This window comes from Rhinichthys klamathensis, unplaced genomic scaffold (assembly GCF_029890125.1).
Source record: "Rhinichthys klamathensis goyatoka isolate OS25496 unplaced genomic scaffold, OSU_Roscu_1.1 h1tg000192l_1, whole genome shotgun sequence".
NCBI lineage: Eukaryota > Metazoa > Chordata > Actinopteri > Cypriniformes > Leuciscidae > Rhinichthys > Rhinichthys klamathensis.
Window position 1 is genome coordinate 2,177,483 of NW_026606718.1, and position 13,304 is coordinate 2,190,786.

Consider the following 13,304-nt stretch of genomic DNA (forward strand, 5'->3'; position numbering starts at 1 on the left):
GAAATGAGATGAACCTTTTCTTTGTGAACTTTTATTTTTTTTAAAGTATTTAATTTATTGGCATTTTTGGGTTGAATTTTCATCAAAATAAATGTATTGTTATATATTACATTGTCATGATATAGAATATAAAAATAGTAATAGCGAACTGCTTTAAATGTAATAATAGCGGTCACCAAGTTTTCAAAATATCCTTTAGGAATGTATTGCTATTTTTCCAGATTCTGGACAGTTTTTATGGTAATATTAAAGCACTCACTTTCTTTAAAAAAAAATCTTTGAAACCAAGTCCAAAATGTACATTCTTTAAGTGTAATACAGACCACTGCTGTCCTCAGCTGCTGGACTAATGTAAGGGTTACTTAAATTATGTTTTATTAACAAAGTTCGGGAGGAGCATGTTCAGATAATTAACCTAAATTAACTCAAGAGGAGCTTCACTCAGTTAATCAACCAATGACCAAAATAAGAGGTATATATACAGCAGACTTACCTCCGTTCGTTGACAGTTTAACAGCATCCCTCCACCACCCCATCTCCTCACTTCTAGTCCTAACTACTCTTTCAACAACCGGGGGGAGTACTCTGGGTTCGGGCAAAACATTTTATTAAGTAAGTTCAGTGATAGTTAATTTCTTTTGTAAAAAGGTTATTAATATAGTTAATTTATCTATACAGCCGCTCTGGAGAAAACAGGGATGTCCAGCTCAGTTCAGTTCTTATATAATGGTGTCAATGCAGGCAAAAGCCAAAGGTACAGTGGCAAGGAACCAAAACTCCATCAGGTGAATGGAGAAATGGAGAAAATGGAGAAAAAAACCTTGGGAGAAGCCAGTCTCAGTCGGGGGGCCAGTTTTCCTCTGGCCAACAAATGAACAGTGTATGATATTCTTCAGGCAGCATTACAGGTTAGAAATCAGATTGGATCGGAACATTCAGAATATTTATCCAGTTACATATGGTTGAATATGGGAGTCATCACGCCGGTATGGAGACGGGTTAGGTGTCTTGCTCAAGTGCCCCCTGCCCCCTTGGTATGAGAGTAACTAACTTGCATCATTTGGATGCAGGACGTCAGAAATGTTCATATATGCTGCATCATACAGAATAGTTATTTCTATGTAAAATGCAGTGCCAGAAAATTACCAAAGTGGTTACTACCACATTTGCTTAATGAATTGCTTAATAAAGCCTGAACCTCGTCGTCGGTCCATTGGTCGTATTTTTTAAACACCATTGTTGATTGGAACAGACTTTCAAACACCGCAACAGACTTTTAAAAATGGTGGTTGAAATAAAATGCTGCGTGGAGTCAACCAATCAAAATACTGCGTGTTCGAGTCCCACCAGTGTTGTGACTTTTGCTATCTTGTAAACCCTATACTGCACAGTGTTGCCCTCACACGGCGATTCTAACAGGTATGGGCCCTATTTTAGCGATCTAAGTGCATGGTCTAAAGCGCAGGGCACAAGTGCACTTAGGGTGTGTCCGAATCCACTTTTGCTTGTTTAACGATGGGAAAAACTGTCGGCACGCGCGGTGCATGGTCTAAAAGGGTTGTCTCTATTCTCTTAATGAGTAATGGGTGTGTTTTGGGCATAACGTGAAATAAACCAACCAGTGTCTCATCTCCCATTCCATTTAAAAGCCAGTTGCGTTCGCACCATGGCGGATTGCTATTTACATGACGGAATTTGCAAGCGGAAAGACTGAACACGTCAACAGAGCACAAACTGATCTGCTCGTGCGCGAGGTTAAAGCGTGCGAGCATACCATCTACGGGTCAAGCCGGATTCCACCATATCTTTATGTACACAATATTAATCTTTTACATTGTAATCCTTTTATTTTTTATATTTGGCTAGTTTGTGTGCTAATGCGCATCCCTGTGTGTGTAATAAGCAGATTCTACGCGCATTGTGGACCCGCCTATAGGCACACATTACAAAAGCACTCTTTAAATAAAAAAAAAATATTGCGCCATTGACTTTAGACCAGGTTTTTGTTGGTCAATGGCGCAGTCTATTTCAGTTGCCTTAAAATAGCAAAGCGCCAAAAAATGCACATGAACACACATCGTTTTCAGACCAGAATGCCCATGGGCGCACAAATGGGCGCAAATGCATTTGCTATTTAAAAGGATAGCACGTCGGACTTCTATAGTGCAAATGATGCAGTTCAACGGTTGTGGGTTCGAGTCCCACCAGAGCTGTGATATTTGCTGTTTTGTCAACCCCATACTGCACAGTGTTGCCTCAGGTAACAGAAAGCTTTTGAGGCCTCTTGTTCTCAACGTGTTCATTTAAATAATGTCAATGTAGTCAAAAAGCTTCTAAATTTCTCTTGCCAGTTCCAAACTTCCTTCCTCTTCCCGTAGCTTAGATGGGCTTTGCAGATCTTGTGAATGGAGCTCCATAAACATGTGTGACGTGGGTTCTGGGAGCCCTGCTGAACACGGCTTTGCCAACAAACGCAGAGGCTAGCTGGCCACCCCCCAAGCAGTTGTCAACATACTATTTCATGCTATCCAGCGCCTGGTCCACGATTTGCATCTTTTTTTTCTCTATGTTTTGATCCTCTGGGTCGCCCTTCTGGCAGCAGGGAGCGGAGGGAGCGGAGGGAGCGGAGGGAGCGGAGGCAGGCGCCGTGGCTTAGTTGGTTAAAGCGCCTGTCTAGTAAACAGGAGATCCTGGGTTCGAATCCCAGCGGTGCCTTTGACGATACCCGTGTGTGTCGCAAGGCCGTGAACCATCGCAATCGTTTGCTTTTCTGAGAACTGACCACAAACGGTGAAACCGAGGTGTCCTTTGCAGTTGCTTCCATTTGCAAACCATCCCTGAGCTGTTGTTGAAGGACAGTGTCCCAAGCTAACATGTCTTGGCAGCAAGGCACCGTGGCTTAGCTGGTCAAAGCGCCTGTCTTGTAAACAGGAGATCCTGGGTTCGAATCCCAGCGGTGCCTCTACCCCGTTGTCTTTGCTCTTTGGGATCGTTCTTGGACAGAGGGCCTCGGGACTTTGAATCGAATTTCAATTGTGCAGAGGCTCGAGGACCTGCCTTTTCTGCCCGCAGAGTGTATAGCATTACACTGTTGGATGTGCAAATGCCCAGATGAAAAACCATCACGTGGCCCGGCCAAACCGTCACGTGGGCTCCGTGGCGCAATGGATAGCGCATTGGACTTCTAGATTGCAAAATGAGGCCATTCAAAGGTTGTGGGTTCGAGTCCCACCAGAGTCGGGACTTTTGCCGTTTTGTCAACCCCATACTGCACAGTGTTGCCTTCGGGTAGAAGAAAGCTTTTGAGGCCTCTTGTTCTCAACGTGTTCATTTCAAATAATGTAAATGTAGTCGAAAGGCTTCAAAATGTTGTCTTTTTTGTTTACCACTACATGTGCTTACCGAAAACTCTTGGCTCTTGCACACAAGGACCGGCCGTCACCACAGAGAGGTGCCAGACTTGCTTTCTCTTCCCGTAGCTTAGATGGTCTTTGCAGCTCTTGTGAATGGAGCTCCATAAACATGTGTGACGTGGGTTCTGGGAGTCCTGCTGAACACGGCTTTGCCAACAAACGCAGAGGCTAGCTGGCCACCCCCCACGCAGTTGTCAACAAACTATTTCATGCTATCCAGCGCCTGGTCCACGATTTGCATCTTTTTTTCTCTATGTTTTGCTCCTCTGGGTCGCCCTTCTGGCAGCAGGGAGTGGAGGTAGGCGCCGTGGCTTAGTTGGTTAAAGCGCCTGTCTAGTAAACAGGAGATCCTGGGTTCGAGTCCCAGCGGTGCCTTTGACGATACCCGTGTGTGTCGCAAGGCCGTGAACCCTCTCAATCGTTTGCTTTTCTGAGAACTGACCACAAAGGGTGAAACCGAGGTGTCCTTTGCAGTTGCTTCCATTTGCAAACCATCCCTGAGCTGTTGTTGAAGGACAGTGTCCCAAGGTAACATGTCTTGGCAGCAAGGCGCCGTGGCTTAGCTGGTCAAAGCGCCTGTCTTGTAAACAGGAGATCCTGGGTTCGAATCCCAGCGGTGCCTCTACCCCGTTGGCTTTGCTCTCTGTGATCGTTCTTGGACAGAGGGCCTCGGGACTTTGAATCGAGTTTCAATTGTGCAGAGGCTCGAGGACCTGCCTTTTCTGCCCGCAGAGTGTAAAGCATTACACTGTTGGATGTGCAAATGCCCAGATGAAAAACCATCATGTGGCCCGGCCAAACCGTCACGTGGGCTCTGTGGCGCAATGGATAGCGCATTGGACTTCTAGATTGCAAAATGAGGCCATTCAAAGGTTGTGGGTTCGAGTCCCACCAGAGTCGTGACTTTTGCCGTTTTGTCAACCCCATACTGCACAGTGTTGCCTTCGGGTAGAAGAAAGCTTTTGAGGCCTCTTGTTCTCAACGTGTTCATTTCAAATAATGTAAATGTAGTCGAAAGGCTTCAAAATGTTGTCTTTTTTGTTTACCACTACATGTGCTTACCGAAAACTCTTGGCTCTTGCACACAAGGACCGGCCGTCACCACAGAGAGGGGCCAGACTTCCTTTCTCTTCCCGTAGCTTAGATGGTCTTTGCAGCTCTTGTGAATGGAGCTCCATAAACATGTGTGACGTGGGTTCTGGGAGTCCTGCTGAACACGGCTTTGCCAACAAACGCAGAGGCTAGCTGGCCACCCCCCACGCAGTTGTCAACAAACTATTTCATGGCAGCAGGGAGCGGAGGTAGGCGCCGTGGCTTAGTTGGTTAAAGCGCCTGTCTAGTAAACAGGAGATTCTGGGTTCGAATCCCAGCGGTGCCTTTGACGATACCCGTGTGTGTCGCAAGGCCGTGAACCCTCGCAATCGTTTGCTTTTCTGAGAACTGACCACAAAGGGTGAAACCGAGGTGTCGTTTGCAGTTGCTTCCATTTGCAAACCATCCCTGAGCTGTTGTTGAAGGACAGTGTCCCAAGCTAACATGTCTTGGCAGCAAGGCGCCGTGGCTTAGCTGGTCAAAGCGCCTGTCTTGTAAACAGGAGATCCTGGGTTCGAATCCCAGCGGTGCCTCTACCCCGTTGGCTTTGCTCTTTGCGATCGTTCTTTGACAGAGGTCCTCGGGACTTTGAATCGAGTTTCAATTGTGCAGAGGCTCGAGGACCTGCCTTTTCTGCCCGCAGAGTGTAGAGCATTACACTGTTGGATGTGCAAATGCCCAGATGAAAAACCATCACGTGGCCCGGCCAATCCGTCACGTGGGCTTTGTGGTGCAATGGATAGCGCATTGGACTTCTTGATTGCGAAATGAGGCCATTCAAAGGTTGTGGGTTCGAGTCCCACCAGAGTCGTAACTTTTGCCGTTTTGTCAACCCCATACTGCACAGTGTTGCCCTTCGGGTAGAAGAAAGCTTTTGAGGCCTCTTGTTCTCAACATGTTCATTTCAAATAATGTAAATGTAGTCGAAAGGCTTCAAAATGTTGTCTTTTTTGTTTACCACTACATGTGCTTACCGAAAACTCTTGGCTCTTGCAAACAAGGACAGGCCGTCACCACAGAGAGGTGCCAGACTTCCTTTCTCTTCCCGTAGCTTAGATGGTCTTTGCAGCTCTTGTGAATGGAGCTCCATAAACATGTGTGACGTGGGTTCTGGGAGTCTTGCTGAACACGGCTTTGCCAACAAACGCAGAGGCTAGCTGGCCACCCCCCACGCAGTTGTCAACAAACTATTTCATGCTATCCAGCGCCTGGTCCACGATTTGCATCTTTTTTTTCTCTATGTTTTGCTCCTCTGGGTCGCCCTTCTGGCAGCAGGGAGCGGAGGTAGGCGCAGTGGCTTAGTTGGTTAAAGCGCCTGTCAAGTAAACAGGAGATCCTGGGTTCGAATCCCAGCGGTGCCTTTGACGGTACCCGTGTGTGTCGCAAGGCCGTGAACCCTCGCAATCGTTTGCTTTTCTGAGAACTGACCACAAAGGGTGAAACCGAGGTGTCCTTTGCAGTTGCTTCCATTTGCAAACCATCCCTGAGTTGTTGTTGAAGGACAGTGTCCCAAGCTAACATGTCTTGGCAGCAAGGCGCCGTGGCTTAGCTGGTCAAAGCGCCTGTCTTGTAAACAGGAGATCCTGGGTTCGAATCCCAGCGGTGCCTCTACCCCGTTGGCTTTGCTCTTTGGGATCGTTCTTGGACAGAGGGCCTCGGGACTTTGAATCGAGTTTCAATTGTGCAGAGGCTCGAGGACCTGCCTTTTCTGCCCGCAGAGTGTATAGCATTACACTGTTGGATGTGCAAATGCCCAGATGAAAAACCATCACGTGGCCCGGCCAATCCGTCACGTGTGCTCCGGGCGCAATGGATAGCGCATTGGACTTCTAGATTGCAAAATGAGGCCATTCAAAGGTTGTGGGTTCGAGTCCCACCAGAGTGGTGACTTTTGACGTTTTGTCAACCCCATACTGCACAGTGTTGCCCTCGGGTAACAGAAAGCTTTTGAGGTCTCTTGTTCTCAACGTGTTCATTTCAAATAATGTCAATGTAGTCGAAAGGCTTCAAAGTGTTGTCTTTTTTGTTTACCACTACATGTGCTTACCGAAAACTCTTGGCTCTTGCACACAAGGACCGGCCGTCACCACAGAGAGGTGCCAGACTTCCTTTCTCTTCCCGTAGCTTAGATGGTCTTTGCAGCTTAGTTGGTTAAAGCGCCTGTCTAGTAAACAGGAGATCCTGGGTTCGAATCCCAGCGGTGCCTTTGACGATACCCGTGTGTGTCGCAAGGCCGTGAACCCTCTCAATCGTTTGCTTTTCTGATAACTGACCACAAAGGGTGAAACCGAGGTGTCCTTTGCAGTTGCTTCCATTTGCAAACCATCCCTGAGCTGTTGTTGAAGGACAGTGTCCCAAGCTAACATGTCTTGGCAGCAAGGTGCCGTGGCTTAGCTGGTCAAAGCGCCTGTCTAGTAAACAGGAGATCCTGGGTTCGAATCCCAGCGGTGCCTCTACCCCGTTGGCTTTGCTCTTTGGGATCGTTCTTGGACAGAGGTCCTCGGGACTTTGAATCGAGTTTCAATTGTGCAGAGGCTCGAGGACCTGCCTTTTCTGCCTGCAGAGTGTATAGCATTACACTGTTGGATGTGCAAATGCCCAGATGAAAAACCATCACGTGGCCCGGCCAATCTGTCACATGGGCTCTGTGGCGCAATGGATAGCGCATTGGACTTCTAGATTGCAAAATAAGGCCATTCAAAGGTTGTGGGTTCGAGTCACACCAGAGTCGTGACTTTTGCCGTTTTGTCAACCCCATACTGCACAGTGTTGCCCTCGGGTAACAGAAAGCTTTTGAGGCCTCTTGTTCTCAACGTGTTCATTTCAAATAATGTCAATGTTGTCGAAAGGCTTAAAAAAAAACCATACTGCACAGTGTTGCCCTCGGGTAACAGAAAGCTTTTGAGGCCTCTTGTTCTCAATGTGTTCATTTCAAATAATGTCAATGTAGTCGAAAGGCTTCAATATGTTGTCTTTTTTGTTTACCAATACATGTGCTTACCGAAAACTCTTGGCTCTTGCACACAAGGACCGGCCGTCACCACAGAGAGGTGCCAGACTTCCTTTCTCTTCCCGTAGCTTAGATGGTCTTTGCAGCTCTTGTGAATGGAGCTCCATAAACATGTGTGACATGGGTTCTGGGAGTCCTGCTGAACACGGCTTTGCCAACAAACGCAGAGGCTAGCTGGCCACCCCCCACGCAGTTGTCAACAAACTATTTCATGCTATCCAGCGCCTGGTCCACGATTTGCATCTTTTTTTCTCTATGTTTTGCTCCTCTGGGTCGCCCTTCTGGCAGCAGGGAGCGGAGGTAGGCGCCGTGTCTTAGTTGGTTAAAGCGCCTGTCTAGTAAACAGGAGATCCTGGGTTCGAATCCCAGCGGTGCCTTTGACGATACCCGTGTGTGTCGCAAGGCCGTGAACCCTCGCAATCGATTGCTTTTCTGAGAACTGACCACAAAGGGTGAAACCGAGGTGTCCTTTGCAGTTGCTTCCATTTGCAAACCATCCCTGAGCTGTTGTTGAAGGACAGTGTCCCAAGCTAACATTTCTTGGCAGCAAGGCGCCGTGGCTTAGCTGGTCAAAGCGCCTGTCTTGTAAACAGGAGATCCTGGGTTCGAATCCCAGCGGTGCCTTTGACGATACCCGTGTGTGTCGCAAGGCCGTGAACCCTTGCAATCGTTTGCTTTTCTGAGAACTGACCACAAAGGGTGAAACCGAGGTGTCCTTTGCAGTTGCTTCCATTTGCAAACCATCCCTGAGCTGTTGTTGAAGGACAGTGTCCCAAGCTAACATTTCTTGGCAGCTAGGCGCCGTGGCTTAGCTGGTCAAAGCGCCTGTCTTGTAAACAGGAGATCCTGGGTTCGAATCCCAGCGGTGCCTCTACCCCGTTGGCTTTGCTCTTTGGGATCGTTCTTGGACAGAGGGCCTCGGGACTTTGAATTGAGTTTCAATTGTGCAGAGGCTCGAGGACCTGCCTTTTCTGCCCGCAGAGTGTATAGCATTACACTGTTGGATGTGCAAATGCCCAGATGAAAAACCATCACGTGGCCCGGCCAATCAGTCACGTGGGCTCTGTGGCGCTAGTAGTATTAACATAAACCATGTGTCACTTTTTGACTGATTTATGACCCTCATGGCTGACAGGGGATGAGGGGATCCATGTGTCTCTGATTTATGATGGGTCACTGACAGGCTCCGGTATGTGTAGGCTGCGCGACGCCATGTGACATCCTCCTGCGTTGACATCCTGGCCAGAGGTGTAAAAGAAAGGTGTCTGGCCCTTGGCCTTCCGGGTTTATTGGCCGTCTACCTGCGCGAGATAGGTGTTATGTCGTTGTGTTTATTCTGTCTGCTGGGGAGGCCCGTTTTCACACTTCGCCAAAAGCTGCGTGTGTAAAGGTGCGTAGTACGCGAACACAGTCACTGAAGCGCTGTGTCTTGTCACGCTCCTCTGCAGTTTTTTTCTCGTTCTCATAACGTTACTATTTTCCAAGCCATATTGTGTTGTTGGATACGTGAGTGCAAGAAGATGGAATCCAGTCTTAACAGTGAGTATTTTTTATTATTTAGTAACATTGTTAAGGATGATTATTTATTTATATGAGTGTCGCTGTTCTATTGCGTTACTTAAGGTTTTATCTGCCCGCTTCAGATGGTGATAGTTTGAGTCTCTTCGGTCTTGTTGAGGAGATTAATTTCCTAAATCAAGCCAGCGGTACGTATAATTATGTTTAAATGTTGCATACGTTGTGTGTGTGTGTTTGTGTGCGTGTGTGTGACGGATGATGTGTGTTCGCCAGGAGGCGTGGCTAGACCTAGCACAGCTGCGGCAACGCACAACGCTGTTGCCTCTTCACGAGCGATCACGGAAGCACTTGTGCCAGGTATTGTTAAATGTTGTTACACCCGTGTTTAAACAGTGTTGTGGCTGTGTGAAAATATCTTATCTTCTCTGGGTTTTTTGTTTTTACCAGGGCCGAAACGCGGCCTATATGTTAATTGAGTCAAAACATTTGAGTCAAGGCATTCAGGAATACCATTAGCCCTGTGTGTGTGTGTGTGTGTGTGTGTGTGTGTGTGTGTGTGTGTGTGTGTGTGTGTGTGTGTGTGTGTGTGTGTGTGTGTGTGTGTGTGTGTGTGTGTGTGTGTGTGTGTGTGTGTGTGTGTGTGTGTGTGTCACAGTAGGATGTAGTTCCTGAACTATAGGTTTATGGTAATACCTAAGACAAAGAATCAAAACATTTTTCTAAAATCACACTTAAGGTGTTTACAAGTGGAACTGGCAGGGGGAAGAGTGCAACCTAAATGGGTTTGTTAATGGTTTTACGACAGTTGCTTAGGCTGGATGTTTAAAGAATGACACTTCATCAAAAGCTTTCTGGTGATTCTCAGGGCTCGCACACAAAAAAAAACATTTTTAGTGTATATCAATTTGGTCGTTACTTTTGTTATTTTAGTATTTTTTAAAGAAAATGTTTTAGTTTTTACCCCAACCCATAGTGTATGTGTGTGTGTGTGTGTGTGTGTGTGTGTGTGTGTGTGTGTGTGTGTGTGTGTGTGTGTGTGTTGCAAAACAACAACAGATTTACATATTTTACTTCAAACTAAGGGATTTTAAATGTTCAGACATTTATACATTTGTTTGCCACAAAAAGCAAGGAAAGTTGTCTATTTTCTTTAAATAAAACTTTTACTTTATTGTATTCTTTAAAACAGACTGATGACCAGCAACTGGTATTAGAACTGTAGCCGAGCAGTTTACTCACACGAGTAAAACACAATTTTCACTAGAAAATGTATGACTGAACCTTTTTCTTTTGACAAACCTACATTTCAAATTATACCTGAGGTGTGTAACAACCACACATTGATTCCTAAGATCCGGGGCACAGTGCAAACAAGCAAAAGTCAAGAAATCAAATCTTAGTGTAATCTCTGTGAGGTCAGAAAACAAAACTTTATGTTGAGTGATCCAGATAAATCTTTATGCTACAAAACATCATAGAAGTCAATAGCACTTTAAACATCCAGCACAAAATTAAAGAGATGAGCTCTATTACACATCCTCCAAAAATGTGTGTGTGTGTGTGTGTGTGTGTGTAAATAGTACTGCTAAACTCTTTGTGTGTATTTTTACACGCTAACAATGTGTGTGTGTGTGTGTAAACAGTACTGCTAAACTCTTTGTGCGTATTTTTACACGCTAACATATTTTGACGGGGTATTTCACACCGCAGTGATACAAAGTTTTCACACTCTTGAATAACTTTCAAACATAATCTTTATATAGTTACTGTATGTGTGTCCAAAAACATCTGTAAGATTCAAAAGACCAAATCAGTAAGAAAAGAGGGCACAGCATACATTGAAAAGCAAGATTTATAATAAATACACAAAATCCATTTGTGAACAAATGTGAAAGTTGGTACATTTTGTTTTGTAAGTAGTGTTTTTATCACTCCACTAGTGTTATTCGTCTTATTCAGATATTTTGTTAAAATGTTTTGTTTGTTGGACTCTTCTTGAGTCAGAGAACTTCTTGAGAACTGTCAACATTCAGTGTTTATAGGAATAAATGTAAATTAAGAATTTAAGTGATAGTATTTCTGCTTGAGAGTGTTTGACTAAATTGATATTTCTTGCAATGCAACTTTACAGCTATCTATGATTTCAGTTTACACAAAGCATCAACACGAAAAATAAGTTATGCTTTTAGTTTAAGTTTTACACTTAATCCGTTACAACTGAATCGCATCTGACTATTGCAGAGCTATACATTGATTCATTTCATCAACTTTATTAATGGTAAATAATGTTCCACACTCTGGCTAAATGAAAAGAAAAAATGAAGTGTGCATAAATCACCATGTAAATTCAAGACCCCAAATCACTAAGAAAATAAATTACGCCATACAGACATTGTTTATGATGCATACATAGAAAACTCAAATGTTGAGCAATTTGTACTTTTGTTTCATGTTTTGTAAATATGGTTTTGAAAAGGCTTTTTTATCGCACCACTAGACATAGTCATCTTGTTGAGATGACACTGTTCACATTTCTTTCTTTTTTGTTTTTGTTTTAGGTGAAGACAGAAACGATGTAAGTTTATGCTGTTCCGCACATAGGAAAACATGTGTGATGAACGCATGGCTTACATTTAAGAGGCTTTTTTAAAAAAAATTATTTTTTAAAAATGACTGAACTTTCTCCTTTTGACAAAACCAGTAATTCATATTATATTATACTTAATAGTATATTAAGTTGCTCAACGTCCCGCTTAGCATTAAAGATTAGTTTTGTTTTTAATTGGTATCATCATCTTCTTTGACTCAAAAATATGTGCTATAAATCTTCGTAATTTTTTTTTTTTTTTTTGCTCTTCTGACAGATTTGTTAGAGGAACTATATGCCACAGTATTGTAAAGCAAACACATTAAGAACAATAAAGTTACAGGTCCTTGTAAAGACTATGAGTAAAATTCAAACAATCGTTATACGGGATTTATGTTTGGACAAAAGGAAATACAAGAGGTAAATTTACTTCAACCGTGTGTACGGGGTATAAGAGGGTTGAAAAGCTGTTTATAATAAACACACATAAGTGTGCAAATGACGGTTCTATTACGCCGATAGATTTAGTCATCTTGTTCAGACAGCAGATGATACTGTTTCACAGTATGTATGTAGGACTGTCTGTTTTTAGGTGAAGACTTTTCTTAAAGAGCTGTCAACATTTTGCGTTTTATAGGAATAAATGACAATTCATTTAAGTAATAGTCTTTCTGTTTGAGAATATTTGACTAAGCTGATACTTTGTTTAGGTCGACTTCCCCCATCTATCTATGATGTGGTCTATATATGCTGTTTTACACTTAAAACCATACGGCAGAGTCACATTTGACTATTGCCCTGAGAGATGCGTATTCATTAAAGCATGAGGCTGTTAAACAAAGTTCCACACTTTGGTAAATCCTGCAGATAAAATTGCACAAAAGCAAATTCTAAAGGGTCAAATTGTTAAAGAAAAAAAAAAGTAAATACAACATGAGCCATTTAAAACAGATACAGAAGCCCTCTCTTTCGATCTATTGCTAAAGTTTAAGAATAAAATGCTGTTTAAGAACAGGATAAGAAAATTACACACATTTAAACCGATATTATTTTAGGTCTGTCTACGAAGAGGTCACAAGACATATAATAGGACCAACATGAAAAGTGAGACTTGATGTTTTTATGTTACATACATACAACTGTTACACTTAAAACAAAACCTATCGATTAGCTATATTATGAGTCAAGGTGTCACAGACACACAATTCGTTATGTTTGTCTTCACAATCGGGGATTCTTTAAGAAAAACAGTATGTGTCCATCATCAGTGTATACCAAATTTGTTTAACATATCTTCATTTTCCACAATTATAAATATTGATTAGCAACAGCTCAATGGTTACCAAATGCTAGTGAAGAGATTATCTACAGAATGTCACTGGCACATTAGTTAGCTATTAGTGATAGTGGCCCTGGTATCGTCACATCGCAGTGAGTACACATATAAACCACAAAGTTTTGACTATGAAGCCAGGCCAAAAACAGAAAACGGTAATTAGTTGTAGCAGTATGGAGATTGAGTTATGTTCTTTGATTTTGCAAAGAACATAACAGCAGCATTCTTATTGTAATGTCGGGTGTGATTGTAATGCTTGTGTGGTGTTTTCTTTACACTTTCCCCATCGATGTCTGTTTCCCATGTCATGTTAGTGAACTCTAGGTCTTCTCGCCTTCTATTTGGTCA

At 43.7% G+C, this 13,304-nt stretch overlaps 16 non-coding genes across 16 annotated transcripts; all 16 read left to right on the top strand.

Moving 5' to 3' along the window:
- The first annotated feature begins 2,641 nt into the window (after positions 1-2,641).
- trnat-agu (transfer RNA threonine (anticodon AGU)) lies at positions 2,642-2,715 on the top strand. Its single transcript has one exon. It is a non-coding gene; the product is annotated as a tRNA-Thr (tRNA).
- Positions 2,716-2,888: 173 nt separating this feature from the next.
- trnat-ugu (transfer RNA threonine (anticodon UGU)) lies at positions 2,889-2,962 on the top strand. The gene has a single exon. It is a non-coding gene; the product is annotated as a tRNA-Thr (tRNA).
- A 188-nt stretch (positions 2,963-3,150) lies between these two features.
- Positions 3,151-3,240, top strand: trnar-ucu (transfer RNA arginine (anticodon UCU)). Its single transcript is given in 2 exon segments — positions 3,151-3,187; positions 3,205-3,240. It is a non-coding gene; the product is annotated as a tRNA-Arg (tRNA).
- Positions 3,241-3,714: 474 nt separating this feature from the next.
- Positions 3,715-3,788, top strand: trnat-agu (transfer RNA threonine (anticodon AGU)). The gene has a single exon. It is a non-coding gene; the product is annotated as a tRNA-Thr (tRNA).
- A 173-nt stretch (positions 3,789-3,961) lies between these two features.
- On the top strand, positions 3,962-4,035 carry trnat-ugu (transfer RNA threonine (anticodon UGU)). Its single transcript has one exon. It is a non-coding gene; the product is annotated as a tRNA-Thr (tRNA).
- Positions 4,036-4,223: 188 nt separating this feature from the next.
- Positions 4,224-4,313, top strand: trnar-ucu (transfer RNA arginine (anticodon UCU)). Its single transcript is given in 2 exon segments — positions 4,224-4,260; positions 4,278-4,313. It is a non-coding gene; the product is annotated as a tRNA-Arg (tRNA).
- A 404-nt stretch (positions 4,314-4,717) lies between these two features.
- On the top strand, positions 4,718-4,791 carry trnat-agu (transfer RNA threonine (anticodon AGU)). Its single transcript has one exon. It is a non-coding gene; the product is annotated as a tRNA-Thr (tRNA).
- Positions 4,792-4,964: 173 nt separating this feature from the next.
- trnat-ugu (transfer RNA threonine (anticodon UGU)) lies at positions 4,965-5,038 on the top strand. The gene has a single exon. It is a non-coding gene; the product is annotated as a tRNA-Thr (tRNA).
- Positions 5,039-5,792: 754 nt separating this feature from the next.
- trnat-agu (transfer RNA threonine (anticodon AGU)) lies at positions 5,793-5,866 on the top strand. Its single transcript has one exon. It is a non-coding gene; the product is annotated as a tRNA-Thr (tRNA).
- Positions 5,867-6,039: 173 nt separating this feature from the next.
- trnat-ugu (transfer RNA threonine (anticodon UGU)) lies at positions 6,040-6,113 on the top strand. The gene has a single exon. It is a non-coding gene; the product is annotated as a tRNA-Thr (tRNA).
- Positions 6,114-6,636: 523 nt separating this feature from the next.
- On the top strand, positions 6,637-6,711 carry trnat-agu (transfer RNA threonine (anticodon AGU)). Its single transcript has one exon. It is a non-coding gene; the product is annotated as a tRNA-Thr (tRNA).
- Positions 6,712-6,884: 173 nt separating this feature from the next.
- trnat-agu (transfer RNA threonine (anticodon AGU)) lies at positions 6,885-6,958 on the top strand. Its single transcript has one exon. It is a non-coding gene; the product is annotated as a tRNA-Thr (tRNA).
- A 188-nt stretch (positions 6,959-7,146) lies between these two features.
- trnar-ucu (transfer RNA arginine (anticodon UCU)) lies at positions 7,147-7,236 on the top strand. Its single transcript is given in 2 exon segments — positions 7,147-7,183; positions 7,201-7,236. It is a non-coding gene; the product is annotated as a tRNA-Arg (tRNA).
- A 582-nt stretch (positions 7,237-7,818) lies between these two features.
- Positions 7,819-7,892, top strand: trnat-agu (transfer RNA threonine (anticodon AGU)). Its single transcript has one exon. It is a non-coding gene; the product is annotated as a tRNA-Thr (tRNA).
- Positions 7,893-8,065: 173 nt separating this feature from the next.
- Positions 8,066-8,139, top strand: trnat-ugu (transfer RNA threonine (anticodon UGU)). Its single transcript has one exon. It is a non-coding gene; the product is annotated as a tRNA-Thr (tRNA).
- Positions 8,140-8,312: 173 nt separating this feature from the next.
- trnat-ugu (transfer RNA threonine (anticodon UGU)) lies at positions 8,313-8,386 on the top strand. Its single transcript has one exon. It is a non-coding gene; the product is annotated as a tRNA-Thr (tRNA).
- The last annotated feature ends 4,918 nt before the right edge of the window (positions 8,387-13,304 follow it).